At 49.0% G+C, this 26,277-nt stretch overlaps 1 long non-coding RNA gene across 2 annotated transcripts; it reads right to left on the bottom strand.

Annotated features, from left to right (window-relative positions):
* Window positions 1–22,271: 22,271 nt before the first annotated feature.
* LOC128094197 (uncharacterized) lies at window positions 22,272–26,117 on the bottom strand. 2 transcript variants are annotated; one of them, XR_008212853.1, is made up of 4 exons: window positions 25,586–26,117; window positions 23,902–24,052; window positions 23,591–23,726; window positions 22,272–23,006 (listed from the first exon to the last, which is right to left on the bottom strand). It is a non-coding gene; the product is annotated as an uncharacterized LOC128094197 (long non-coding RNA). The 2 variants fall into 2 exon arrangements; XR_008212852.1 differs by having other exon boundaries at window positions 23,591–24,052.
* Between the last annotated feature and the right edge of the window lie 160 nt (window positions 26,118–26,277).

Below are 26,277 nucleotides of genomic sequence, written 5' to 3'. Positions count from 1 at the left end.
ACTTTGCAAGGCAAATTGGTCCTTCAGGTTCCTGCTTCACAGAAGAAACTGCCAGACATTCTACAGGACACAGAGAAAAGTGACTGAGAGACTCTAGACCTATGGGCTGAAGATGGATGCCCCAATGTTGTGGAGGAACTTTGGATGACTGTCCAGGCAGAAAGCTGTCTCTGTCATTCTAGATTTTTGGAAATTGCTTACAATGCTCTTCTTGTTTACTTAGGTAATATTATATCCTTCTGAGGTCTTTTTTTTTTTTTTTTTTTCGAGACAGGGTTTCTCTGTGTAGCTTTGCGCCTTTCCTGGGACTCACTTGGTAGACCAGGCTGGCCTCGAACTCACAGAGATCCGCCTGGCTCTGCCTCCCGAGTGCTGGGATTAAAGGCGTGCGCCACCACCGCCCGGCCCTTCTGAGGTCTTTGATGAAGGTGAAGACTAAATAGTTATAATTTTCCTTGGTTATGATAAAAGATAAGTAAGATATGGAACCTTAGACTCACAAATATAGGATAAATAGAATAGTCTCTTTAATTTTGCCAAATACAAATAGACTAAATATTGTAACTGTAATTCTTGCTTGATAACTGTTTTGTTATATATAATTTTATTATGTTAAAGTTAAAACCTTCCTTTTTGATTAGACAGAGAAGGGGAAGTGCTGTGGAATATCGTTCTATATGCTATGAATGTGTGTTGCTCTGATTTGGTTGATAAATAAAACGCTGATTGACCAGTAGCCAGTCAGGAAGTATAGGCAGGATAAACAGACAAGGAGAATTCTGGGAAGAAGAAGGTTGAGTCAGGAGTCGTCAGCCGGACACAGAGGAAGCAAGATGTGAAGGCAGAACTGAGAAAAGTAGCAAGCCACGTGGCTAAACATAAATAAGAATTATGAATTAATTTAAGTGTAAGAGCTAGTCAGTAATAAGCTTGAGCTAATGACCATACAGTTCGTAAATAATATAAGCCTCTGTGTATTTAATTGGGTCTGAACAACTGTGGGACTGGTGGGTGAGGGAGATTTGTCCTTCCTGTGGGCCAAATGGAACACGGGAAAACTTCAGCTACAAATGTGCAGTGATAGGAGAATGTCTTTGTTCTCACAAGACAAATGCTGAAGTATTTAGGGTGAAATGTCACCCCTTTGTCAGCAGTTAACAGAGGAATGTCTTAGAGAAGGAAGACACAGCAAATGTGGGAGTCACAAATTTGTGAATCGTGGCCGAGGATATGGGTGTTCATTAAAACAATGAACTATTTTGTAGGCTTGTAACTTTTCAAAATGAAAAGTTGGAGAAAACAAACAGCTTTAAAAGGAATCCAACAACCCATAATGAAATAATTGATCTAGTCAATGATAGTAAATAGCTACTCAAATCATTAGGTGAAAAGCTGGAGGGCAAAAATAGAGGGAGCTCTGTAGTGGCTAGGGCAGGCAAGCAAGCCCCTGATCAGTCCTAATATTATAAAGAGAAAGACACCAGGAAGCTGCACACTCCTGATGGGAAGCCCCAGGAAGTTCACGCCACCTGTAAAATATTCTTACCAAAAACCCAAACCCAAAGCCAAGCAACTCTAGAATCCACCAACTTAAAGGGACAGAGAGACACGTTGAATGAATGGTACCACATGGATGCAACTGGCGAATTCTAAAATGAAGGAAATCCCACAGGAAAAAATGATGTACAATATCTTTGATAAGCTTCAAGAAGGAAGAAAGAAGCTAGGCATGGTGACAGGTGCTGTCCTCCCAAATATTCACGAGGTTGAGGCACAAGGGCCTCATGAGCCCAGTGATTTAAGGCTAGTCTGGGAACTATAATGAGACCCTGTTTCAAGAAAGAAGAAGAGGAAGAGGAGGAGAAGGAGGAGGAGGAGGAAGTACTCTTTTGAAAAAGGAAACATGGGCCACCTGAGTCACAAGGTTGGACCTTGGTTAAAACCCAACTTAGGAAGGCTGGAGCAATGGCTCAGCAGTTAAGGACACTGGTTGCTCTTCTTGAGGACCTGGGTTTGGTCTCCAGCATCCATCTGGCAGTTCACAACCATCAGCAACTCAAGTTTCAGGGGGGATCCAATGCCCTCTTCTAGCCTCCAAGGGCATTGCATACATGTGGTACACAGACATGCACGCAGGCAAAACATCCATACACAGAAAGTACTAAAATAATTAAAAAATTAAAAACCCAACAGGGAAACTTGAACACTGGGAGGTGATTTGACAAGGGTAAGAAATTACAGTTGGTTTCCATTGGGCGAAAGGATAGTATGTTGTGGTTAGGTTGTGAAGCTTCACTTTTAGGAATACATACTTCTGAAATATTCATGGATGAACTGATTTAATCTCTGTAGTTTATTTCCAAATGATTCTGGGAGAGAAAAAGGGGGGAATAAAGAAAATAATATTGGACGTGTGTTAATTGTTGAAGCTAGATAACAGATCTATGGAGATTTAAATAAATGTACATGCTGTGGGATGGTCTGCATGTCAAATGTGTTGCTGATTGGTCAATAAATAAATCACTGATTGGCCAGTGGCCAGGCAGGAAGTATAGGCAGGACTAACAGAGAGGAGAATTGAGAGAACAGGAAGGTGGAAGAGAGACACTGCCAGCCGCCACAATGACAAACAGTATGTGAAGATGCTGGTAAGCCACAAGCCACATGGCAAGGTATAGATTTATGGAAATGGATTAATTTAAGCTATAAGAACAGTTAGCAAGAAGCCTGCCACGGCCATACAGTTTGTAAGCAATATAAGTCTCTGTGTTTACTTGGTTGGGTCTGAGCAGCTGTGGAATTGGCGGGTGACAAAGATTTGTCCTGACTGTGGGCAAGGCAGGAAAACTCTAGCTACAAATGGCGCCCAATGAGTTGGCAAGAGTTTCCACCTAAAACTTGAAAAAAGATTCTAAAATGGAGCTAAAAACAGCTTCCTAATTGTCTCTCTCAAATGAGCAGCAGCTGCCAGTTTGAGCTACTGGCAGGTTCCCAGCGTGCGGCCTCAACCTGCAGTATGGCGGGAATGAGGCCTCTGCAAGTGGCACATTAAGCTGCGTGGTGGATTTAGCCTTTGCTAGTACAAAACAAAAAAAGAGGTTTCTGGGCTACACGCTGCTTGGATAAAAGCATAGACCCACGATAGCTCCCAGCCACCACCATGTTGGGAAGCTGAGGTGGGCGGAGCCAGCAGCCATAGTGCCGTTTCAGTCTTACAAATGCTGCAGTTTAAAGCAATAGATTCACAATAAGACAGATTCAGATGTAATAGTTTACAATGTGTGTAAAATATACATAGGCTTGAAAGAGACAAAAAAGGTGATATATACAGTTATAGAAACAAATACATAGTTTTAAAAAATAAAGTCTTTAAAGAGACAGTAAAATTAATATAAAAAATAAGCCACATAAAGATGAATATTACACAGAGAATCTAGATTGTGTTGTCTTTGGGATTTTTAACTGCAGAAAAACATTTGATCATAAAAGATGTTGAGTTAAACCAATATATATATTTTAAAGATACCTTGACTTCAAAATTTGGATGTAAGGATGTGTTGCTTTGGAAAGGAGACTCTGCTTTTGTTCCCACAGAAAGCCAGAGGCTATGTATTTGTTCCAGATTAAGATACATCAGGTTTGACCAACCAAGACCACCTGAAAGGTCTCCGATGACACCATGGCCAGATGATCCAACATCCAGAACCGTTTCAAGGCAACTGGCTCAGACGATACACCCTCATGGACTACTCCATAATCCTAAAATTTTCTTTGTGTCCCCATAAGATACAGCGCCCCCTTCCAGCAGGAAGTAGTAAGAGAAGCTACTCCCAAATTCCCAAATTATATGTAATTTTACTTTGTTAAGGTTAAAACCTTCCTTTTTGAAAAAAAAGGGGGGGAAGTGCTGTGGGATGGTCTGTATGTCAAATGTGTTGCTGATTGGTCAAAAAATAAATCACTGATTGGCCAGTGGCCAGGCAGGAAGTATAGGCGGGACTAACAGAGAGGAGAATTGAGAGAACAGGAAGGCGGAAGAGAGACACTGCCAGCCGCCACGATGACAAACAGCATGTGAAGATGCTGGTAAACCATGAGCCACGTGGCAAGGTATAGATTTATGGAAATGGATTAATTTAAGCTATAAGAACAGTTAGCAAGAAAGCCTGCCACAGCCATACAGTTTGTAAGCAATATAAGTCTCTGTGTTTATTTGGTTGTGTCTTAGCGGCTGTGGGATTGGCGGGTGACAAAGATTTGTCCTGACTGTGGGCCAGGCAGGAAAACTCTAGCTACATGTACATAAATTTGAAATTCTCAAGAATAAATTTGTTTTTACTTTATGTGCTCTTAACTGCTGAGCCATCTCTCCATCCCCAAGTTATTTTTCTTTATTAAATAAATAAACCCAAGCCAACTCAATATTTTCCCAAACTACCACAAGTGGACCCTTCGTGGTTGGAAAGAATAGATGTTCTTCCCACCCTAAACAGGGCACACATAAAGTCCTGGAGAACCCCAAAGGGTGGGCTAAAACACAGGTTATCATGAAGACTCAGATAACACTGCTCCCCTGGGAGGGCTCCATCTGATATCCTTTAAGCCAGGAAAGCTGTGTCTTACCTGGGTAGCCTTCGCCTCGACTTAGGTTAAGAAATGGAGCTTTCAAAGGCTACTGTGTTGGAGCCAAGACTGAAGGAGGTGGTCAGCTGAGCTATCTTCCTTGTGAGACTTTGCTCAAGTCTGGGGTCCAAGGTGAAGGGTGGTGCTGGAGGGATGGGTCCGTCACTGAGGTGGGAGTTCTCTCTTGAGAGCTAAAGGGTTTTGAGAGCAGACTCCCTTCTAGTACCTTCTTCCTGGTGCTCCAGGGGTCCTACATCATGGAAAGACCTGCCCTGACCCATCTCTCCCACCTGAATCTTCGCACAGAACACGCCCATCTTCGCCCCAGCCTGTTCCTCTTTCTTCTCATTCTTTGCCTCAGTCTTACTCCTCTTCTCAAACTCCCTTCTCCTCTTCACCCTGTCCTCCATCCCACCAGCCACCAGTCCAGGGTCCAAGAGAAGGACAGCTTTTATGTGGCTTGTAAAATTCTATTATATCTGTGTTCAAAAGCTAGCAGCTGAGAAACACTGGTAATAAGCGTGTTATTAAGCGTGTAAATACACTTCCACCCCAGGGCTTCCAAGGGTTGGGAGCCAGGTCCACAGCCAGGGTGTCTCCTTTGCACACAAGTCCCTCTCCACCTGTCCTCCACCACGGCTGGAACTCGGTGGCCAGGCCCAGTCTCCTCTGGGCTCCAGCCACCTTCGTCCTGCAGAACCCAGAGTCTTGGAGAAAGGGGGCGGGGGAGAAGGGCCAAAGAAAAAAAACATTAGGAAAAAAACTCCCACCCAGAGAGCATTCTTTCTGCAGCACTCAGGAAAAAGGATGTCTCACAGGGGACGGGAAGGCGAAATTTTTTCACATCCAAATGGATTGCAATTTCCCTCCATTTAGCACCTGAAGGTAATTAGCTCGAAGAGACTGCCGAGTGCGAAACACGTTCACGGAACATTAACTCTCACACATTCTCCAGTTGCAGGGAATTAATAGGAAAGATTAAAGTTTAAAGAGAGCAAAATGCCATTACCTCGCCAGCCACCTCTCTCCGCGGCAGTATCCAGCCCCCGAAAACCTCCGGCCACTGCCTAGGCCAGGGACTCGGGTCTTAGCCTCCAGCCTGGCTGGCCCAGACATCTAGGTGTGCCCATCAGTAGTGTCAGCGTGTGCTCATGTGCAGGCATGCATGCGTGTCAAACAGGGCCATTCTGACCCCTCACAAGGCCAGTGGGGCTGACCCCCTCCCGCCCCCTGAAGTTGGAATGGACAGGAACAGGGGTATTCTCCTACAGGCCAACACCTGGCATAGAGGTGTGGTCTGGGAGAAGAGGTGTGTTGGGAAAGGCCACTGGCATGGGTTAGCCCCGAGATTTGAGAGTAGAGAGTGACACCTGCCAGCTTGACCAGCAATAGAGGGATGGAGGGTGACACTGCCACCTTGGATAGGCGTAGGATCGCCTGAGTGAGGCAGCGGAGGAAGGTGCCGCCATGACTCCGTTCTGACTTTCCCTGTACACACGTCACGCAGTCTGTCTCCCGTTATCACACACGTGACCTTTGCACTCTGCGCCTTCTCTCTCTCTCTCTCTCTCTCTCTCTCTCTCTCTCTCTCTCTCTCTCTCTCTCTCTCTCTCTCTCTCTCAAACTTTATGGAGGCTTCAAATTCTAAAGGTTTCTATGTTGCTCGAGGATTTTAGGGAAAGATGTGAGACACAGAGAGGGAGACAGAGAGTGGGAGAGAGTGTGTGTGAGGGAGAGAGAGAGAGAGAGGGAGAGAGAGAGGGGCAGAGGCAGGCAGGAGAGAGAGCGCGAGATGAAATTGAGACATGGAAGAATTTATTGCCCAGAAAATTCCATTCTGCTATCTGATTCAAAAAGTCCAGTCCCCCCAGCTTCGGAAAATCTATTTTCCACATTTTAATACCCTGCAGAACAGTCCTCATAACTCATCCGAGTGTGTTAAGCACAGTTTTATTAGATCTGAAACAAATTTTGGTGGGGAGATACTATAGGTCATTAACCATGGAGTAATTTTATCCTTGTTTCCCTAATGATGCCATAATGGCGAGCGAATTTCTTAACTAAAGACCAAAGAACATTTTGAAGGTCAGTTTCATCTGTGAGCTCCTTCAAGCGCTTCTCAGAGAAGATTGGAAAACTCGCCGATTTTTTGAAGAGTCATTAATAATGTGAAAGCTGAAAGCACCCTCCATTTGCGTTCCTGCTTTTTACCTTTTAATTTTATATCGTCCCCGCTCAGAGCCCTGCTCCCACTCCTTCACCCTCCTCTGGACCTCCCGCCCGCCTACCCACCCCACACAGGGAACAAGGATGCTGGGTACCTGGTACCAGGCTGCCTGTTGTGGGGAAATTAGGGGCTATGGCCAGGAGGGCAAAAGGCCTGGGGAGCCAGAGGCACCCCTCTGGCCTGGATGCCCCCCAACCCCCTGCCCTGAGATAGTGGGGGCATCTCTTCATTTCCATAGCATGGGCACTGTGTGAGGGTATTGTTATAGGCCTGGTGTGTGGGGGTGTGCCTACATGCAAATGTGTCTCGTGGGATATTGAGGTCTCTGTGGCACACATACATGTTTAGACCAATGGTAACTCAACCATCTGTAGAGCTAGGTACCTCCTGCAAGTAGGTGGGGGGAAGGCAATTGAGAGCAAACACTTAGTCCAGCTGCCTGGTCAGTGAGCATATGGGGAGCTTTTGATCTGTTGACAGGACAGGGCTCTCTCAACACATGTAGATACCATGTGTCATGTTTTAGAATGCTTAGCATGCTGTGAGGGGTGCAGGGTGTATGTGTGTGTGTGTGTGTGTGCGCCCTGAGGAATTAAGCTCAAGGTAAGAACTCCAAGGTCCCTCTCCGCTAGTAAATATCTAGACACAAGGCAGTGACTGTTTTCTCCCCCACACCTCACTTTTGGTCTGCTCACCCCCTTGTTCCTTAGACCTAAAACTTCTCACTTCCCTCACTTCATTTATTTCATGGTCTCCAACACCTAGAAACTTAGGCACCCTGGTCCCTCCCAAGCCCTTCTCCTGAGCCCCCACCTTGCTCCCCCTCACCCCTCAGAAGGCTGTCACTGCAGGGTGCCCAGCCCAGAGCCTGGATGGGGCAGCGCTTCGGTGTGCATGGGTTTGGGGAGGAGGGGGCGGCGTGGTGACACTCTGTGCTCCCAGATGTGGTGGCAGCGATAATTCCAATTTTATGCCTTTGTTATGGCTTTAATCACTTTCTTTATGCGTTTTGTTCCAGCGATCAGGGAGAGACACCTGATAGGCAAAGAGGATACCAGGGGAACCATTTTTATTTGGAATGTGGTGAGAAGTCTAATTAGAATCTGAATTCTGCTGAGCCTTGAAATGGCCAGCACTTTATCCTGGTCGCCTTAGATATTGTTTCGAGTCAATCATCTGTCATGGTACGCAGGCGAGCCTCTGTTCACGCCACACTCCCTTCTGCCGCAGGCCTGGCCCAGGCACTCGGGGGAGGGGAGAGAGGCCACCCTCCTCATTGGAGGCCCGTGTCTTCATCTTCCTAGGGGCCCCTTTTTGTTTTGCTCCCCCCCACAAGGTCTATCATACTGGGATGCCAAGTCTGAGCTTGTGGTGGTGGGGCCACCAGAGAGGGTGCAGAGGGGCTTGTGTTGGGATGGGGCCGGATTGGGGTGGGGCCCAGCTCCTTTGAGGTACCTTCTCTGGGCTCCTAGCATACTGACCACGTTACCACCTCTTTGTCCATGGCCCACTCTCTTGTCTCCTCACTGTCCCCAAACATATTGTCTCTCTTCCACCTGTTCATTGCCAAGCCCTGGCCCAGCCCTGGCTACGGGCTCAGCTCCACGGCTTCTCTAGTCTCATGCCGGGGTGTTGCACCTGCTTAGGATTTCCACTGTCCATCAAATGCTCTGACTCATTTCTCTTCCTCCAGAAAGCCCTCCCTGACTACCTAAACTCACATGGGCTTCGACTGCACTTGCTATGAATCCTGTCCACGTGACCTTGTGCCAGACCGCCATCTGGACTCCTGCCTCTACGTAGTTTCCAAATGTCCTCTCTTATTTGTTGTTGTTTAACCACTTTGAGATTTGTGTGTTTTCTCAAAGTTCCTTCAAATACGGCAAAATTATATTAGAAATAAAGGCTAAAAGTAAATGCTACAAGCTGGGTGTGGGGGCTCAAGCTTACAATTCCAGCATTCTAGAGGTAGAGACAGGTGGATCTCTGGAATTTCAAGGCCGGCCCAGTCTATGTAGCAAGTTCTAGGCCAGCCAGAGCTACATACTTGAGACTGTCTCAAACACACATGCACAGACCCATGTGCACACACACAATAAACACATATGCACAGACTCATGCACACACACACAATAAACACACCTGCACAGACTCATGTGCACACACATAATTAATTAATTAATTAATTAATAATACCTCTAATGATAATTTCATCTCCCTAGCCTTACCATCTGCCCCTGGAAGTGTGACCATCCTTCCCTGTCTCCTGTTTCTCCACCAGCTAACTAGAAGCACGGAGGACCAGGCACAGTGAGAGTTTATCATCACCTAGAAAGCAAAACAACAAACAAACGAAAAACCCAGCAAAGGGGGCTGGAGAGATGGCTCAGAGGTTAAGAGCACTCATTGGCTGCTCTTCCAGAGGTCCTGAGTTCAACTCCCAGCAACCACATGATGGCTCACAACCATCAACAATGAGATCTGGTGCCCTCTTCTGGCCTGCAGGCCGAACACTCACTGTATACATAATAAATAAGTAAATCTTTAAAAAAACAAAACAAAGCTCTGTGAGGCTTTTATAAAAAAAAAAAAAAACCCAGCAAAGATTATTGGGGACTCCCCCATGCTTCCACCACACACACTTAGCATGTGGCACTGTGAATGATTGTGATTGGGTGTGTACCATTTCTGGTCGGAAGAAGGGAACATATTCTGGGAGCAATGTCACTGTGAGGGGTGGCCTCGATGGTTGGTGGCTCCTTGGAGGCCCAAAAGAAAATAGTCCCCATATGGTCAATAGTGTTGGTGGAGGTACTTGATGTCCGACTAGTTAGTCTGTCCCTTGTAGCAATGTCATCATAAGCCTTATGGATGGCCACTGTCCTCTACAGATCGTTGATGTGACAGTCATGCCAGTGGGCAGTATAGCCAGACCCTCCTATGAAGAGACACACAGACTTGAAGGGTCTCCAGAAGACCATTCTTTAAAAATTTTTTAATTGTGTATGTGTGTGCACATGCACACATGTGTGTGCACACACATGTATATGAAGAACAGAGTAATTTTCAATAATCACTTCTCTCTTTGCACCATGTGGGTACTAGGGATCAACCATAGGCAAGTACTCTTATCTACTGAGCTATTTCGTTAGCCCTAGAAGATCCTTCTTGACCTCCTCCCTTCCATTTCCCTATTTGGACATCATGTCAAATGCATTCCTGACTCATTCATTTCTGTGATCAGAGGAGGTAGCTACAAGTATGGTCCAGCAAATCACAGAACCAATGGCCAGGACTAGGGGAACCTACAGAATGCCTCACCAGGACTCTCTTCCTACTCCTTCCTGAAGCCCCTATCCTGCTTTTTCCTACAGGGGCCCAAACATACATGCCCTGCCCTTGTAGAAGAGCTGGCTGCAGGTGGGGTGGGGGGATCACACTATGTGCTATTGCCCCATCTGCATGATCAAAGAATAGCGGCCTCCAGTGCAGGATTCCACGTGTGCCAGGCAGGGGTCTCGTGAGTGGGAAGCCACAGATGCCAAAGCTGGTGAAGGCCTAGCCTCTCCCCATCTCAGACGCCCTCGAGGCTCTGTCCTCACTGTATACAGAGCTTGGCTGCTGTGGGGGTAGATGAAAAGGAGAAACTGTTGGATAAAAAGAAATTTGAAAAAAAAAAGTAAGTGAAATATTCAAACTGGAAAGTGATATTATAGAAACTGCAGCCCACGGCTCAGTGCATTCAAATTTATTCAAACTCGGCGCCTGACAGTGATGGATGCAGCAGCTTTTCCCACAATATGGAGAAGGCGCGGGGGCATTTAGGACTGCGGGTCCCCTCCGGGAGGGTGGGGGGCCCACACCACCTCCCGTGCCTTGCTCCTCCTAAGTGGGAAGCAAGGTTCTGAGTCCCAACTCCTCTGCTCCCTGATTCCCTAGCCACTTTCTGTACCCTGGGACTGCACAGGCCCTGGGGGACCTGGGCATCACAAGCCCAAGTGCTTGGGGTGTAACTGAGGATAAAATAGACATCGAGGGAGTGGGATCTTCAGTACCAGGTGAGAAGATGGTCAAGTGTGCCCAGGAGAAGTCTGGATACAGGTGCACCTGGATCAAAGAGCAGAGCATGGTGCATGGCTTGCAGCCAAAGAAAGAACTTGAGCTGCCAGGCATGGTGGCACACATAATCCCAGCATGCAGAAGGCAGAGGATCGTAAGTTCAAGGCCAGTCTGACCTACCATAGTAAGACTCTGTCTTTGAGATCCAAGGGTCTTGGGGCTCCCAAGTAAAGAATCAGTCCCTCTCATTGGTTCTGATTTTCATCCCCAGCCCAGGTTGATGGCCACTAGAATAGGGTAATAGTAAATAATGAACAGTCAGTCTGGGCCTCGGTCTGTGCAGTGAGCAGGTGCTGGAGACTCTGTGAGCCCCGTGCCTCGGGGGCATCTGCATCCTGGTGTCCACTGTGCTCAGGGATTTCCTCCATCAGCCGCTTCCCCTCCACTAGCACATCTCTTCCTCAGATGCCAGGCCTCCTGTCCAGCCCCCAGCCCTACTGAGCACATTCGATACTGAGGCCTTACTGGAACTCACTCCTCCCAAGGCTTTGTAACTGTTGTACCCTCCGGTTCGTCCACCGCTCCTAGGACCCCATCCAGCTCCCTATGTCCTCTCCCAAGGGGAGAGACAGTAGCAGCTCCATCTTCAGCTCTTGGCTTCGTGACCTTCGGTTCTCAGCTCTAGCAGGACGTGGGGTCTCTGACCCTAGCAAAGCTTCCCTGAGTCCTTGATGCATGGCCAGTGTGCTCAGAGGCTACTGTGAGTCTCTCCTATGACCAGCCACAGCATGTGACTCCTCTGTTTTGCAAATATACTATCATTCTGCCACAGAAATCTAGAGCCTCTATTCCTTGCCTCTTAATTCCCACCTTTAAGCACTGAACCAGTTCAGAGACACTTCCTGGTGTCTGTTTGTTTGTTAGATTTTGTTTTGTTGAGATAAAATCTCATGTAGCCCAGGCTGGCCTCAAACTCAGTATATAGTCAAGGATAGCCTTGATTTTCTGGTCTTCCTGATTCCATTTCCTGAGTGCTGGGATCATAGAGCCACACCACCACACCTGGTCTATGTGATGCTAGGCACTGACCCCAGGGCTCTGTGCATGCTGGGCAAGCACTCTACAACTCGCCTACGCCCTCAGCCTTCCCTGATGCCTTTTGCCTCACCCTCACCAGTCCCTGTGAAAGCCCTACTGCAGCTCTCCCCCAGCTGCTTCAAGCCAACTAGTACACTTGCAGAGTGCCTTCCGTGTGCCAGTCACCAGGTCAGGCATCTTTCTTTACCTCCAGCTTCCACTGCCTCCAGCTGCTTTACACTTTGCTGCCAGATTAATTTTCCTAAAGCACAGCTCTGGTCATTCCACTTCCCTGCTCAGAAACCCTCCATGGCTCCCCATTGCCTACTAAGTAAAGCACAAACTCCTTACTCCGATGTTCACGGCCCTCGGTGATCTGGCCCCTGCCTGGTCCTCTCTCTAAGCCTCCTCATCGTTCTCCTTCCTGTTCTTATCAGCCAGTGAAATGGGACTCACAGTGGTCCCCCGCAACACTCCCCACCCAGCAATCGCCCACCTCTCTGTACTCACTCATGTTCCTCCTCTGCCTGCATCACCTTCCTTCTGGAACAGCATCCCCCTCCAACAACCAACTCAACTTGCTTGCAAGAGCTGAGACAAGGAAAGCCATTTTCTGAATATCCCCTGTAGCTATCTATCACCTATAGCTAGCGCAGCTGCTACAATGGCTATTGGTATGATTTCCCTCTCTATTCCCTAGGGAACATACTGTCCCTCTGCAAGGACTTCCTGGTTCTGATCTGAGTTCTTGTAGTTTAATCATTGCTCGTATGGCTGCCTTACGGTTGTCCTGGCTAGAAACTTCTTCAGAACCCGGACTGAGTGATGTCCTCCTATGATTGTCAGCTCCTATCCCAGACACTCAGCACACACTTGCTGAATAAGTGAACGAATGAATGAATGAATGAATGAATGAATGAATGAGCCAACGCAGCAGAACTTGCTGGGATCTGGCTATGTGACGGGGACTTGGCTCTTCCGAGCCCCTTGTTCTGGACAGTGACCACTGAAGAGTTGCCTGTCACTACTCCCAGCCCTCCTGACATGTGTCCAGGTGAGCTGGGACATGCGTGTGCCGGCTGTATGACAGGTGTGTCATCCCTCCAGAGCGAGAGGGAATCGTGGCGGAGTTCAGCCTTCCCAGCTCATCCATCAGAGAGCACTTACTGACAGCTCCTGAGAGCCAGCCTGGACTCTGAAGGTTGGGGGGCTGAAGGAGGGAGGCCAGACTTGCCCTCTGGGGAGCTCACAGTCTAGTTGCTCCTTGCTCACTGCTCCCCACAGGGACTCCAGGGACTGCAGTAGTGACTGATAGGCAGACTGGAGCCAGAGGGTTGTGGGGGGGGGGGGGGGGGCGGGCGCTTTCCTCCCAGTACCTCAAGATGCTGCCTAATGCAAAAGTGGCTTCCATCCTTTGGGGTAAGCCCTCACTGCCCTGTGCAGACTTGAGCTCTTCCGTCGCCTTGGGCAGATTCCCTACTTTGGAGTCCAGAACCGCAGAGCTTAAACCCGGTGAATGGTTGAGAAGACATATCACAAACAGTTAACTAGATAAATGAGTGAGTGAGCAACTCACTAGACACATAAACAAGCAACTGGCTGAGCAGATTGGCACAAATAACGCCAGCTCACATTTACTGAGCACCTACTGTGTACTATGCTAAATCTTTTCCCGACATCAGCTCAGTTTCTTCTTCCTTTCCACACTATAACCAGGCACTGCTCGGATCCCATTGAGGAAAGGGAAACTAAGGTTCAGGAAGATGAGTGACAGGTGTAAGGGCACCCCTGTACCAGATGCACTACCCTAGTTCTTAACTGCAGAAGCTCCACGGTCCTTCCCCCTTCCAGGAGGGTCCCCTGTCTTCCCACACCACCCGCCCTTTGGAGGTGGAGGAACACCGCCACCTCGACTCATGGCGAGGAGACCCATAGATTGCTTGGGAGTCCTGCAAGGTCCTAGCCCTCACAGGCACACACTGATGGGGAACATGGGCTGCTGGGGGGTGCGGGACACAGATGAGAAGTCTTTGTTCTCCGAAACGGGTCTCCACTGCCCCTCTTGGCCCCTGCCCCTTTGAGGAGGGAGTGACGCTAGTCTGGCGGCAGCCTGTGAGGGAGACTTGGGGCGCTAGGGCGCCCCCTCCCGCCGCGGCCACCCCTCCTGGCCACGTACAAACAAGCGCGCTAAACTCCGGGAGATTTACAGCGGGCGGCTGGGCGGCGCGGGCCCCCGGCCGCCGGTGAGATATCTCCAAACAGCGCACTAACCACTTTCCATTTTATACCTCACCAGCTTTATAGCATCTTAAGGATTTCTGTGCACGGCTGGCTTCCCGCCCAGGGAAAAAACCCAGCCTTGTAAATAAATACTAAATATATATGAACAGAGACGACAGCGAGCGAGGCGGAGGAGGGGGATGGAGGGAGCATGGTGACGGGGGTTGGGGGGACCCAGGGTCCTGTGACCGCCAAGAATGAGGAGGAGGCAGGAGTCCCTCGGGGCGTCCGAGACAAAGGCAGCAAGGGAAAAACACGACAGACAGAGTGAGGGAAACTGAGATACCAAGGGAGGTGGAGGCTCAAGAGGAGATGGAGGCGAGGTGGAAGTACTCCCAGCAGAAGAGGGGAGGGGTGAGGGAGGAGAGAGAGGGAGGCAGGCTGCTAAAAGCTTGAGGAGAGGGAGAAGTCTCTCAGTCTCCCACAGCACTGAGGGCCCAGCCACGGGCTACCCTCCACTGTGTGTGTATTTGTGGCTATTTGTGTACACAGTGTGTGTGACCAGACCTCGTCACGATGGACTGTATTTGGGTCTCTCGGTATGAGAGCATGTGTGCGACATGTGTGCTGCTGGGGTATTTGTCCAGGGCAGGACTGTGTCCGAGGGAGGTTGGGTTTGGGCACATGGCAGACAGGTTGTCTCTAGTATGTGGCTGGCTCCTGGGTTAGTGTAAATTAAATTAACGCCAGTTGGGGGTTGAGCTCCGTGGTCTCTGGAGTAGAGCTGACTCTGTGTGTGTGTGTGTGTGTGTGTGTGTGTGTGTGTGTGTGTGTGTGTGTGTGTGTGTGTGTGTGTGTTGGAGGGGGGGTGGCGGGGGGGGGGGGACAACTCAGCTATGTGATCAGATTCTTTCGAGTGTCCCGAGAGTGAGGGCTTGGGAAGAATATGGGTAGTTGGATATTTAATCCAGGTAGGACTCAAAGCAGTTAAGTGCTGCATCTGACAGCAAGTGTCTATTGTGTGTTTGGGGACAGCCCAAGTAACCACACCACCTCCTCCCTGCTCCCCTGCTTGAGTTTTTCCAGGGGGAACCTTCTTTGCAGAGGGCTATGGAACCTTCTCATCAATGGCCACTGGGGAGAGGGTTCTGATGCTGACTGAACCCTCTCTGTTATTCCTGACCCATCTCTGAGGTCTGTAGGCAGGAACTAGTCAAATCAGGGTAAGAGGGACCATCCCTTCCCTTCTCAGGGGACCCAGCCATCCCTTCTCGTTCCCCCTTGTCTTCGATATTAAGTATTCAAACCTCATTTACATCCTTATTTTTCAATTTGCTGCCACAGTAGTTTAATTTATTCGATATAATTTCTTTTTCTGAGGGGACATTAATCATTGCCCTGTGCTTTTGGGCGCCTGTGGGATCTCTGCGTGTATATGTGTGTGTGCGCGCGCGTACGCATCTGTGTGTGCATGTGCGTACAGTCTGGGGGGAGCTGTGTGTCTCTGTGCACACATCTGCATTCATGTTTATCCACACTTGTATGTGTGTGTATGTGTCTGTGTAGTGTGCAAGCTTGTTATTCCAGTGTGCTTGCGTGAAAATGTGGGTCTTAGTGAGAGGATTTTAGGAGTCTAAGACAGGGTAGGTGTGTATATGTGTGTGTGGTGGTGGGGGGGAAGGGTGTAGGTGATTTCCATTGGTCAGTCCTCTTTGGAGCCTTAATAGCCCTTCCAGAATGGCAACAGGGAGGAGAGAGGAGGCAGAAAAATTGGGAAATGAGAGACACATGCCATACCATCTCTGGCCTTCATTGCACTAAATCTCAAGAATCTACCTAGGTCAAGGGTGGGTTCTTTCTGTGTCTCCTGCCTCAGCCTGGCTTTCCTTCTCAGACAATGAGCCCTGACAGCTGTGGCCAGAAATCCATGTTAGAATCCATGATCATTCAAGCAGGGAGAGAGGTAACGGACAAGGAGCTACTGAAAGACACGGCAGAGCCGGGGAGGCCGTGAACTACCAGGGAAGAAAGAAAGAACATCAAGAAAGATGCAGAGAGGGAGCAAGAGAGAGGGAGAAGTGAGAGAGGCTGCCGTGTCTCAGCCCATGAAGTCGCTGGAATGAGAGGAAGGGGGTGAGGGGGACTCTTGCCTCAGCTCAGCAGTCGTGGCTCAGTGCCTCGGGGTGGGGGTGGGACGGGCTGAGCGTGGTTATCTTCCAGAAGCTGGTGTGAGTGAAATGACTTGGGGAGGCTTGGTTGGAGCAAGGAGGCGAGAGGAAGGGGTAAAGAGGGAGAGAGAAAACCCTCCCGGGATATAACTCAGGAGACTACGGGGAAGAAATTTTCTGGAGCCGTCCAAGGGTGAGAAGGAAGTTCTCCAAGCCAAGATCTCCTTAAAGCTCTTCTTTCCTACCCTCTGCGTAGCAAGGCAGGTCCTCAGCTTCCTACGGCCTCTTCTTGGTTCTCTGGTAAATCTTGGGGTCTTTCACCCCTTGGGGGCTTGGGGCCAACGGGGCAGGAATTTATGGGAAGTCTTCCAGGGGACATGATCCTAGGGTTGCACCTGGGCACATCTTGAGTATTTATTACAGCAGCTCTTTGAGGTATAAACCTGGCTTCCCTCTTCAATGAGGACAAAACCAGTCAAGGGTTTGCCCCACTCAGGATTCCAGTCAGGTCCATCCGAGGCCATTGCTAAGATGACGCTGCTGTCTTTTAAGGTCATGTCCACCCCACACCTGCTCTGAAGACCCCTAGTGCAGACACAGACATTCACATAAAGCGGGACCCTGAAATCCAAGGTCAAAAGGAGAAGACATTTGGGACCGAAGTCCAGGGCTTATAATGCTGCATCAGTGGCCACTCTGGGACCCGAACCTCCAATCATTAGACTCTTTTGTGTTCCACGGAGTTTTATATTCCAAAGTCAAATACCCTTGAACCTGAATGTTCAAACTTCTGAGCATATAAGGCTTCCAATGTCAACTATTTGAGTGTTCAGATCACAGAGCACCTAGGGGTAATTTCAAGCTGAAAGGAGGGAAGGGACATGGTTCTGTACCCTTCAGCTCCAAGGAGGTTCTTTGAGATGCTCCTCTGTCTTCCTAGCGCCCTCCTGAGTCCCTTCAATCTACTGACCACCAGCTTCTACTCTGTCTTCTTTACCATCTACCAGGGCTTGGTTTAGTCATCATGCCCAGACCCAAAGCACAGACATGTCATAAGAAAACTGTCACCCACTCGGGTCAGTGATAACTGGGTGATCATGACAGAGGGTCTCTGGGCATTTAGGGGAGGGGGCAAGGGGACAGGCCTGGGGCCGGGGAGAAGGTAGTGCGTTCATTTGAATAATGGGCAAAATCAAATTAATTCTACATTAAATAGTTGTGAATAAAGGGTTGGAGTCAGCAGTTTCAAACTTGTTTTCCTTAATTACTTTCCGTGTTTAATGTCATTAAGAAGATTAAAAATTCATTAACAAGAGTACTAAAGTGGCAAATCAGGAAAGCGATCACTCCAGGTTAAAAACTCAGCTGAGGCCGCACAGTGAGTCTCCTGCAGGGGGGCACCAGTGGGGGTGGGGTGGGGGGATGGGGACAGGCGCATATTTTCACACTTGCAAGGAGTCTCAACAGCAATAGCAACACACATGTGTAATAACTAGGCATGCACACATGCACACACCCACATGTGTTTTCTTCACCCACACCCAAGACTTCTGTGACTCTGAGAATTCCTTGTTGGAATCTATTGCTAATTAGGACCCCTGCTTGATAAGGCTCTTTCCTATGGAGAAACTGGCCACATCTTAGAATTTGCTTTCTGTTTTTCTGATCACCTGGCCTCTTCAGCTCTGCTGGCCTCCCCTCCCACCCAGAGGGCTCTGCCAGGGCAAACCTGATCAGTTTCCTGGGAGGAGCTGCTGTCTTTGAAGCTTAATTATCCCAGAAAAAGATCCCTTTTGTCTCTAGAGTTTTTGTCAGGTGGGGGCAAAGGGTAGGAGGGGGTCACATTTCCTTGGTGGGGAAGCAAAGAGACAAAGACCACCAGCTTATGGGAAGGTAGGCAGACAGGCATGGGGGAGTGGGACCCAGTGTGGTGTTCAGACTCTACTTGACCCAGAGCCCATCTCCTGAGCCCACACCCAACCACAATGTCCCCTCTCATCCTGCCTCTGCTCGCCACCTTATTGACAGACTCTCAACTGCCCAAACTTTGAGCTTCACTCCTCTCCACGCCAGGCGGGACCCTCCCTGAGTCAGGATGCTTTTCCTCCCACTGTCGTGGTCCCTCTGACAGCAGTTACATCTGTTTCTCTAACACAGTGTGGTGTGTGTGCGTGTGTGTGTGTTTACCTGCACAAGCGTGTGCGCACGCACATGCTTGAGCACATGAGTACATGCAAGTACCTGAGTTTCTGTGTATGTCTGGCTACGTGAAGAATGTAAAAACTCTCATGGAGAATGCTGTGTCTGTCATAGACAAATGCAGTGTGGGCATCCTGTGCCATGCCTCTGGAACAAGCCTTTATGACTCTGTAGACTGGACAGGAAGATCAAACTTTGAAGATCTGTTCCTAGGAACAAACTCTAGAGAAATGACCAGGTTTATAGAAAGATTTATATGAAAATGTTCAGACTTCTACTCCTTACAACAACAGTGTAGGGCAGGCAGGCTGGGGTGCAGTTCAGCTGGAGAATGTCTTCTTATGCAGGAGACCCTGGGTTCCATTGCTAGCACCCCAATGTCTATCAGCCAATGAATACATAAATAAAATGTGTCTTTATCCATACAGTGGAATACTATTGACCTATTCGGAGGAGTGAGTAACTTATTCGTGTTAAGCATAAGATTGAAACATAATGTCAAGGCTGAGGGTACAGCTCAGTGGTAGAGCACCTGTCTAGCACAAGGTCCTGGGGTTTGACCCCAGCACTGCAAGCAGAAGGAGAAAGAAAAGCTATTACATTAAGTGAGGGAAACCACACACACACACACACACACACACACACACACACACACACACACACACGTGCGAGTGAAGTGATTCCTTGTGTATAATGCTCATAATAAGCAATACACAGAGACAGGAAGTAGGTTAGTGGTTGCTTAGGGCTTGGGAGAGGGCTGGGGTTTAAGAGGGTAACTATAGTAGGAACTGTTGCATGATCCTGTAGATATGCTGAAAGCCACTGTTCTGTTCATTTTAAATAGGTAAACTGTATAGGACATGAACTATGCTCTGATAAAGCTGTAAATTTGTTTGTTCTGCTTTGTTCTGAGACAGGGTTGGCCTCATGCTCCAAGCTGGTTTAGAACTCCACACGTTGTCCTGGATGCCCATGAATTTGCAGTCTTCCCATCTCTGCTTCCTAAGTACTGGGATTATAGCTAAGTGCCACCATTCCTGACCTAAACAATCATTCTCTCTTTCTCTCTCTTTCTCTCTCTCTCTCTCTCTCTCTCTCTCTCTCTCTCTCTCTCTCTCTCTCTCCCTCCACAGGACCTCTCCTAGACTAAATGCTCTATCTCTGACAATGATCTATATCTTCAGCTCTTAAGACTATCTATCTGTCTGTCTGTCTGTCTATTTGTCTGGATGTCTGTCTTTGTAGGTGTCTCTGGGCACGCCCATGTCTCTGAAGGTCAGTCCTACATCTGTGACTTCATGGTCGTATGTTCCTGTGGAGTGGTATTTCTATCTGTATAACATGTCTTAGTGGACAGCCATGGGTTACTTCATGTATCATCAGCCGGTAAGTCTGGATTCATGTGCCTTCACCTCTAGGTCTCTGTATAACTATGTTTCCAAGCATTTGTGCCCAGGCCCATCAATGTTCTGGCTCCACACTGGTCGCTCCATGAAGGCCTCCATCTATTGGGGGGGGGGGCCCTGAGTCTGTCCATGGAAGTCTGTGTATCTAAGCCCTTCCTCCAGGCACCAGCCCCAGAAGGTGCCTGCCTCCCCACCCCCACCCCGACAACCATAGAAAGCCTCACAGTAAATTCATGGCTGCCTGGCTGGGAAACAGGCGGCTGCAATGGAAAGGAAGCGTGGATTTGCATATTGAATTAAAATTAAGAGCTAATTATGCAAATAAATTATGACATTTGGCAGGAGAATTTGCTTCAAGATCATTTATTACGTTCTTTTTATAACAGTGTGAGCATTTAACGGTCAAAGACAATATTTTAAGGGAAAATTAACGCAAGATTATTAACCTAAAAACAATTCCACATTAATGAGATGGTGAGCTGGTCCCCCCCACACACCTGGGCAGGTCTATGCCTAAGCTGGGAAGGCCTTTTTCTCCTCCCTCCCTTCCTTCCTCTAATCTGTAGGGGAATGGTGCTGGGAGGGGGCTTCGGAAGGCAGGAGAGCCTTTGGGACTGGTTTCTTCTTAGGTGGGGAGGTGATGTCTGAGCTGACCCCCTCCCCATGAAAAAGCCCCAGGCCACACAGAGGATGAGCCAGAGCTCCACTCAGTCGATGATGTCAAGTCTGAAAGAATGTGGACCCAGCCCCTGTCCTTAAAAGGACTCTTAGGTCAACTATCAACTGGGTAAAAGCTAAGAAGTAGGATGTAAACAGTGTGGTTATGCTCTGTCCTGCTCCCATCCCTCCTGTGGTGTTGAACCCCAAGTTCCCTGATGCCCCCCCCCCAGGTTCTGGTTGCCCCAGAGCTCTGAGCTCTCAGCTCTTCTGGGTCCCATTTTCTCTTAACTTTCTCTATTACCTTAATTAATCAACTTAGCTTTCCCTTTGGAAAGGAGCGGCAAGGAACAGGAAGACTCCATCTAGGTTTTCTTGGACCAGCCTCCCCCAAACCTAAATCACACCCAGCCATAGGAAATTGCGGCCAATGTTCTCGTGGACTTCACTCTTCTCCCTCTGATACAGTCTGAATGTTGACACTCCCCACCTCCAACTCACATTGGGTCCTAATACTTAAAGTGACCATATTGGCAGGTGGGGCCATTTGAAAGGGCTCGGTGCCCTTGTTGAAGAGATAGAACAGAGGGAACAAGGAAACATGCTCTCAAAAAGCAAAGACCAAGCAAGCCAGTGCTAGAAACTGACTTCCTGGCACCTTGATTTTGAACTTCCCAGCACCCAGAACAAAATGAGCAGCAAACTTCTATTGGCCATCAGCCAGGTATTTCTCATAGCACCTGAGTGAATTAAGACAGCCTGACAGCCTCCCTGTGCTGTGAGGGAGTGTGTGTGTGTGTGTGTGTGTGTGTGTGTGTGTGTGTGTGTGTGTGTTAAGATGTCTGTTCTGTCCAATCTATCCAATCGGTGTGCTAGCTCTGTGGTCTGCAGATTCTTGGGGCATGACTCTGTTTGCTTGGTGGACCTGTAGCAGGGAGCCCAAGGTCTTTCCCACTGGACCCTCTACTGCGAAAAGCCTTCACTTTTAGAATGTTCTGCCTACGATACAGGCATGCCCTGTGTCCCCTGTCCTTGAGTCCAGTATTTTTTCCTTACACTAGGCTGCAGCTTCAGGCTCAGTCTTTAGCTTAGGCTGTACAAAGCTCCTGAGGCAGGGGCCAGGTCTCACTGGGCCAGAGTGGAGCGGCAGAAAGGACTATGGGCTTATACTTAGTGAACAGCAGTCCTGGGGGCACATCCTTTCTCTGCCATTCACTGGCCGGTCACATCCTCCCGAGCCAGTGCCTGTTGATCTAGATCCCTTCCCACCCTTCTGTCTGCTTGGGCCTTGCAAGACTAGCCACATAGTCTCATCAACTAGCTTGTTTGAGACAGACCAAAGTGAGTCACGAGCAAAGTAAAATAGAAACTTCTCAGGTCCAGCTCCTCCAGTTGCTGCAGAAGGACACACAGCTGTCCACACCTCTCCATCTACACCTCTCCGTGTTGTTATTCTGGGTCCCATCACCTTTATCACTTTCGGATCTAGCTCCATCTCAGCTTCCCACTGTTCCCTGCCCCAGGGTACCACCCGGCACCACACCATTACTTGTGCTTTTCCTGGAAACACCTGTTTATACCCTCCGCAGACAACCCACCGGGGCACTTGTGAGGTCCTACAGAAGCCCTGGGGAACGTTCCCAGCACACCTTGCTTTCCACGCATGTGAAACAGGAATGATGTGTGCAATGAAAAGCCATTAGCACACACCCAGCAAGACCACACAGGTTCAAAGGCTTTCATTTATTTCCTCGCTGCCCTGGGATTGAACCCAGGGCCTGGGGCATGCTAGTCCAAAGCTCTATCACTGAGCCACACCCCTAGCCTGCCTTGTGATTTGTAGATCACAAGTCCAGATGCTTGTATCCAGGTAGAGACCAGAGCAGGGTGCTTGGCTGACAAGACCACCTCTGCTGAGAGGATTCTATTTGGCCTTAGAAAAGAACATTTCCTTTGGGGAGGATTCTTTTTCTTTTTTAATTTTTATTATATGTATGTATATATGTATGCAAGTATGTTCGTATGTGTGTGGCATGCTGCAGGACTCCTGTAGAGGTCAAGACGACAACTTTCAGTTCCATCATGTGGGTCCTGGAGGTTGAACTCAGGTTGTCAGGACTGGCAGCATGAGCCCACACCCTCTGAGGGATCTCTCAGCCCCTGTGGCCCGGTTAGCTCACAGACAACATGCAAGCGTTGAGCTCCTCAGTCAAGGACGGCTGCAGAAAACGATGGTTCTGTCTTCGTTTGCTGGTGAGAGAAGTCGAGGGACTTATCCAAGGTCACTTCACAGGTTCCCCGCCACCTGCCTGAGTCAAACCGGGGTACAGAAGCCTGGATGGAGCCCCACGTTTGGACGCTGGAGACCTGGTGAAGTAGACAGACTTGGCGACTTGAGCCAGGGTGTGGGTGAGCCCCTGATAGCGCTCTGCCGCCCAGGCAAGGGTGGACTAGCCTCTGGAGAGTGAGGGTGGGGTTATTAATAACGACACTAATAAGAGAGAGGAAACAAAGCCGGCGGGGCCTGAGCATTTTTTAAATAAAGAAATCTCCCTCATCTCGTGGTTAATTTAAAAGGTTTATTTCTTGAAATGAATCCTCTTCATCAAACCCCCGATCCTTGAAGATCGGAGGCGACCGCGAGTGCCGGTAATGAATTGATTTGTAACATGAGCGACACGCGCCCTCCCGCCCGTGCCCACTGCAGGCCCTTAATCTGCGGCGTTTAAGGGGAAGCCAGCAGCTCCATCTTTCTCTCTCAGCACCTAGCAGAGCAGCCTCGGGACAAAGCCGGGGGCCTGGCCCAGAGACACCCCCACCTGGGGAGTGTCTCCCTAGCAGGCCAGTCTTCCAGCCTCCAGGGTCTCTTCCCGTGCTAACCTGAGTCCTCTACAGCCCTGCTCACATGTGCACAGCCACCCTGCCCATAATCCACCAGAATGTATACTAACCCATACTGCCCGAGGTCCCATAAGTCTCCCTCAGTCATGGAGCTTGGAAACTGAGTTCCACAAGCCTCCCACACAATTAACAGAGGGCCTCCAGTCACAGATATGCATCCAAGTTTGGGGTTCAGGCCCACAGTCCCTATAGATAGGACAGTTAAACGACATACTTAGTTATACCTTTTTGAACCACAGCTGGCTTTAAATCCAGGCTGAGTTCCAACTTCCTCCCCTTTAGATCAGAGACATATGAAGACTAGCAGGTAATATTAAGAGAGAGAGAGAGAGAGAGAGAGAGAGAGAGAGAACACAGGTACCTGCAGAGGCCAGAAGAGGGTGTCAGCTCCCCTGTGGTTGTGAACCCTGTGACATGGGTAACAGGAACCAAGCTCCAGTCTTCTGCAGGAGCAGCAGGTGCTCTTCAGCATTGGGTCATCTCTCAGCCCTCCCAAAGCTCAGCTGAAACTGCTAGCATTGTATGGGCAAAGACCTTCATGAGTGAGATACTGCATGCTGAGTGTTTAATTACTCTGACCTGGAGTAAGTGCTTCATATACATGCTAGGTAATGCCATGATTGTCAGCCTCTACTATATTCTATGCATTCTTAAATAAATGTGCGTTTAACTCTGCCTAGCGTGTAGCCGGGGCTGATACACTAGAAATTATGAAAAGAGGGAGAAGGACAAATGACCACCGGGTGAGTTCCCATAGTGTGCTGAGCGCCACGCTAACAGACACAATGTCATTCTTTAAATCCTGCCAACACTATGGAGACTGGCCTAACGTATATTGATTTGCAAGTGAAACAGAGACACAGAGAGGTCATGAGGTTTGTCTAAAGTCACACAGCTGGTAAGTGAAAGAGGGATTTGAACCCGGATAGTCTGACTCCAGATTCTGTTTAGGAGGGCAATGCTGAAAATGGACACACACACACACACACACACACACACACACACACACACACACACACTCATATACATGTCTGAATAGCCTTGCCTTTAAGAGGAGCCCGTAAGTTTATGGGGTGGTGTCATTGCCTAATCCTTTCACAGTCAGAAGTCAGAAGCTTGGAGACGAGTCAGTGCCAGCCCTGGGTGCCCCTCGGGCCTGTCAACTGCACCAGTTTGAATAAAGCCTGCAGCCCGGCCAAGAAAATCCTGTCTTTCAGTCTCGGCAGCTCCTAACTGACAACCCTAACTCTAAATGAGCTAAAGACCATCTGTGTGATCTTTCACACAAATCTGGGCTTTCCAGACTGAAATCCCCTCAAAGCAGGTGAGCCCCACCCCAAAATACTCCCCCCACCCCTGCATGTGTCCAGGGGTGAAAGCCTTTCTGGTGCCTTCCCCTGTTCTGCTCCGGCCACTGTCATTTTGTATGCCACCACTTGAGGGCCAAGAGGGCCACAGTGCAGCTTCTTGTCCTCACAGTAGTGGGTCACCAAGAGACCCAGCTTAGTTACAAGCTGGACCCAGGACAGGGGAGCCACATTCAAGCCCAGAACTTCCAAATGGTCTCAAGGCTAGCACTCGTCTGGTTCCACCTCTCCCGGATTCTTGATGGCTTTATCTTTTGGTCCTCATGCCAGTGGCCTCCCCTACCCCATCCCCAGGGAGACCCACCGTCCCCATTCCCAGGTAGCCCTCCAGACCTTAGTCTTGCCGAATAGTTCCTAAAAGTGACACACCCCCATGCCCTACCAGAGAAGTTCCGCACGCACCCACAGGCGTCTTCCAACTCCCCACACTGCTCAGCATCCGAGTCTTCCGAAAGGCAGTGCCCCGTGGGCCCAGGGCAGGGGCAAGGGCACACGCCCCCCTCCTGTAACTTCCTAGAATAAAATCATTTTTTATAACTGTTGGAATCCTGATTGAGCTGTCAAAAGTACATGAAAGCGGCCACATAAATGGTAAACTATCCATCAGTCACAGGCCTGTTTGTTCTGAGACAGTATCAACATCACACATTTTTCTTCAAGATAGAAAGTAATACCTACCCTAGCAGATCCAGGTAATTCTGCCCCGACTCCAAAAAGAAACGTATTAGTCACACCATTCTTTTGTTCCCCAAATCTTTTTTTATTACTTGATGCGCCAGTCTTGCCTTCCTTAAAGCGTCAGCAGAGCTCTGCAACTTTCTCTCCATCTGTTTACACCCAAATTCGGGATGCACACACTCCACAAAAGAAAAGAAGGGCTGAGGGGATAGACAAAGGAAATCACTTTTGATGATATGAACTAATCTGGAGTCCAACATAGACCCTGACCCACTATGTGAGGGCCAGTCAGAGGGGACCAGCTCCTCAATTGTCTTCTCAGGATGTGCCCATAGGAGCCTAGTGTGGTAAGAATGGGGAGAGGTGGCGTCTTCCCTTTGGGGTGAGCCCTCCTCTCCCTGCATTCCTGGACGGATTGTTCTTTACAGGCACTTGGATCAAGGAACACGTCTCCGGAACTTGGAGCTGAAAGAAGCCACATTCCTTCCCTTTTCCAGTCTCCAATCTCTCAGAGTTGGTTCTTCAAAAACTTGATCCAAGCCGGGCGGTGGTGGCGCACGCCTTTAATCCCAGCACTCGGGAGGCAGAGCCAGGCGGATCTCTGTGAGTTCGAGGCCAGCCTGGTCTCCAAAGCGAGTTCCAGGAAAGGCGCAAAGCTACACAGAGAAACCCTGTCTCGAAAAACCCAAAAA

Source organism: Peromyscus californicus, unplaced genomic scaffold (assembly GCF_007827085.1).
Source record: "Peromyscus californicus insignis strain IS unplaced genomic scaffold, ASM782708v3 Scaffold_4__1_contigs__length_199733344, whole genome shotgun sequence".
NCBI classification, from domain to species: domain Eukaryota; kingdom Metazoa; phylum Chordata; class Mammalia; order Rodentia; family Cricetidae; genus Peromyscus; species Peromyscus californicus.
This window is presented reverse-complemented; position numbering and strand designations above follow the sequence as displayed.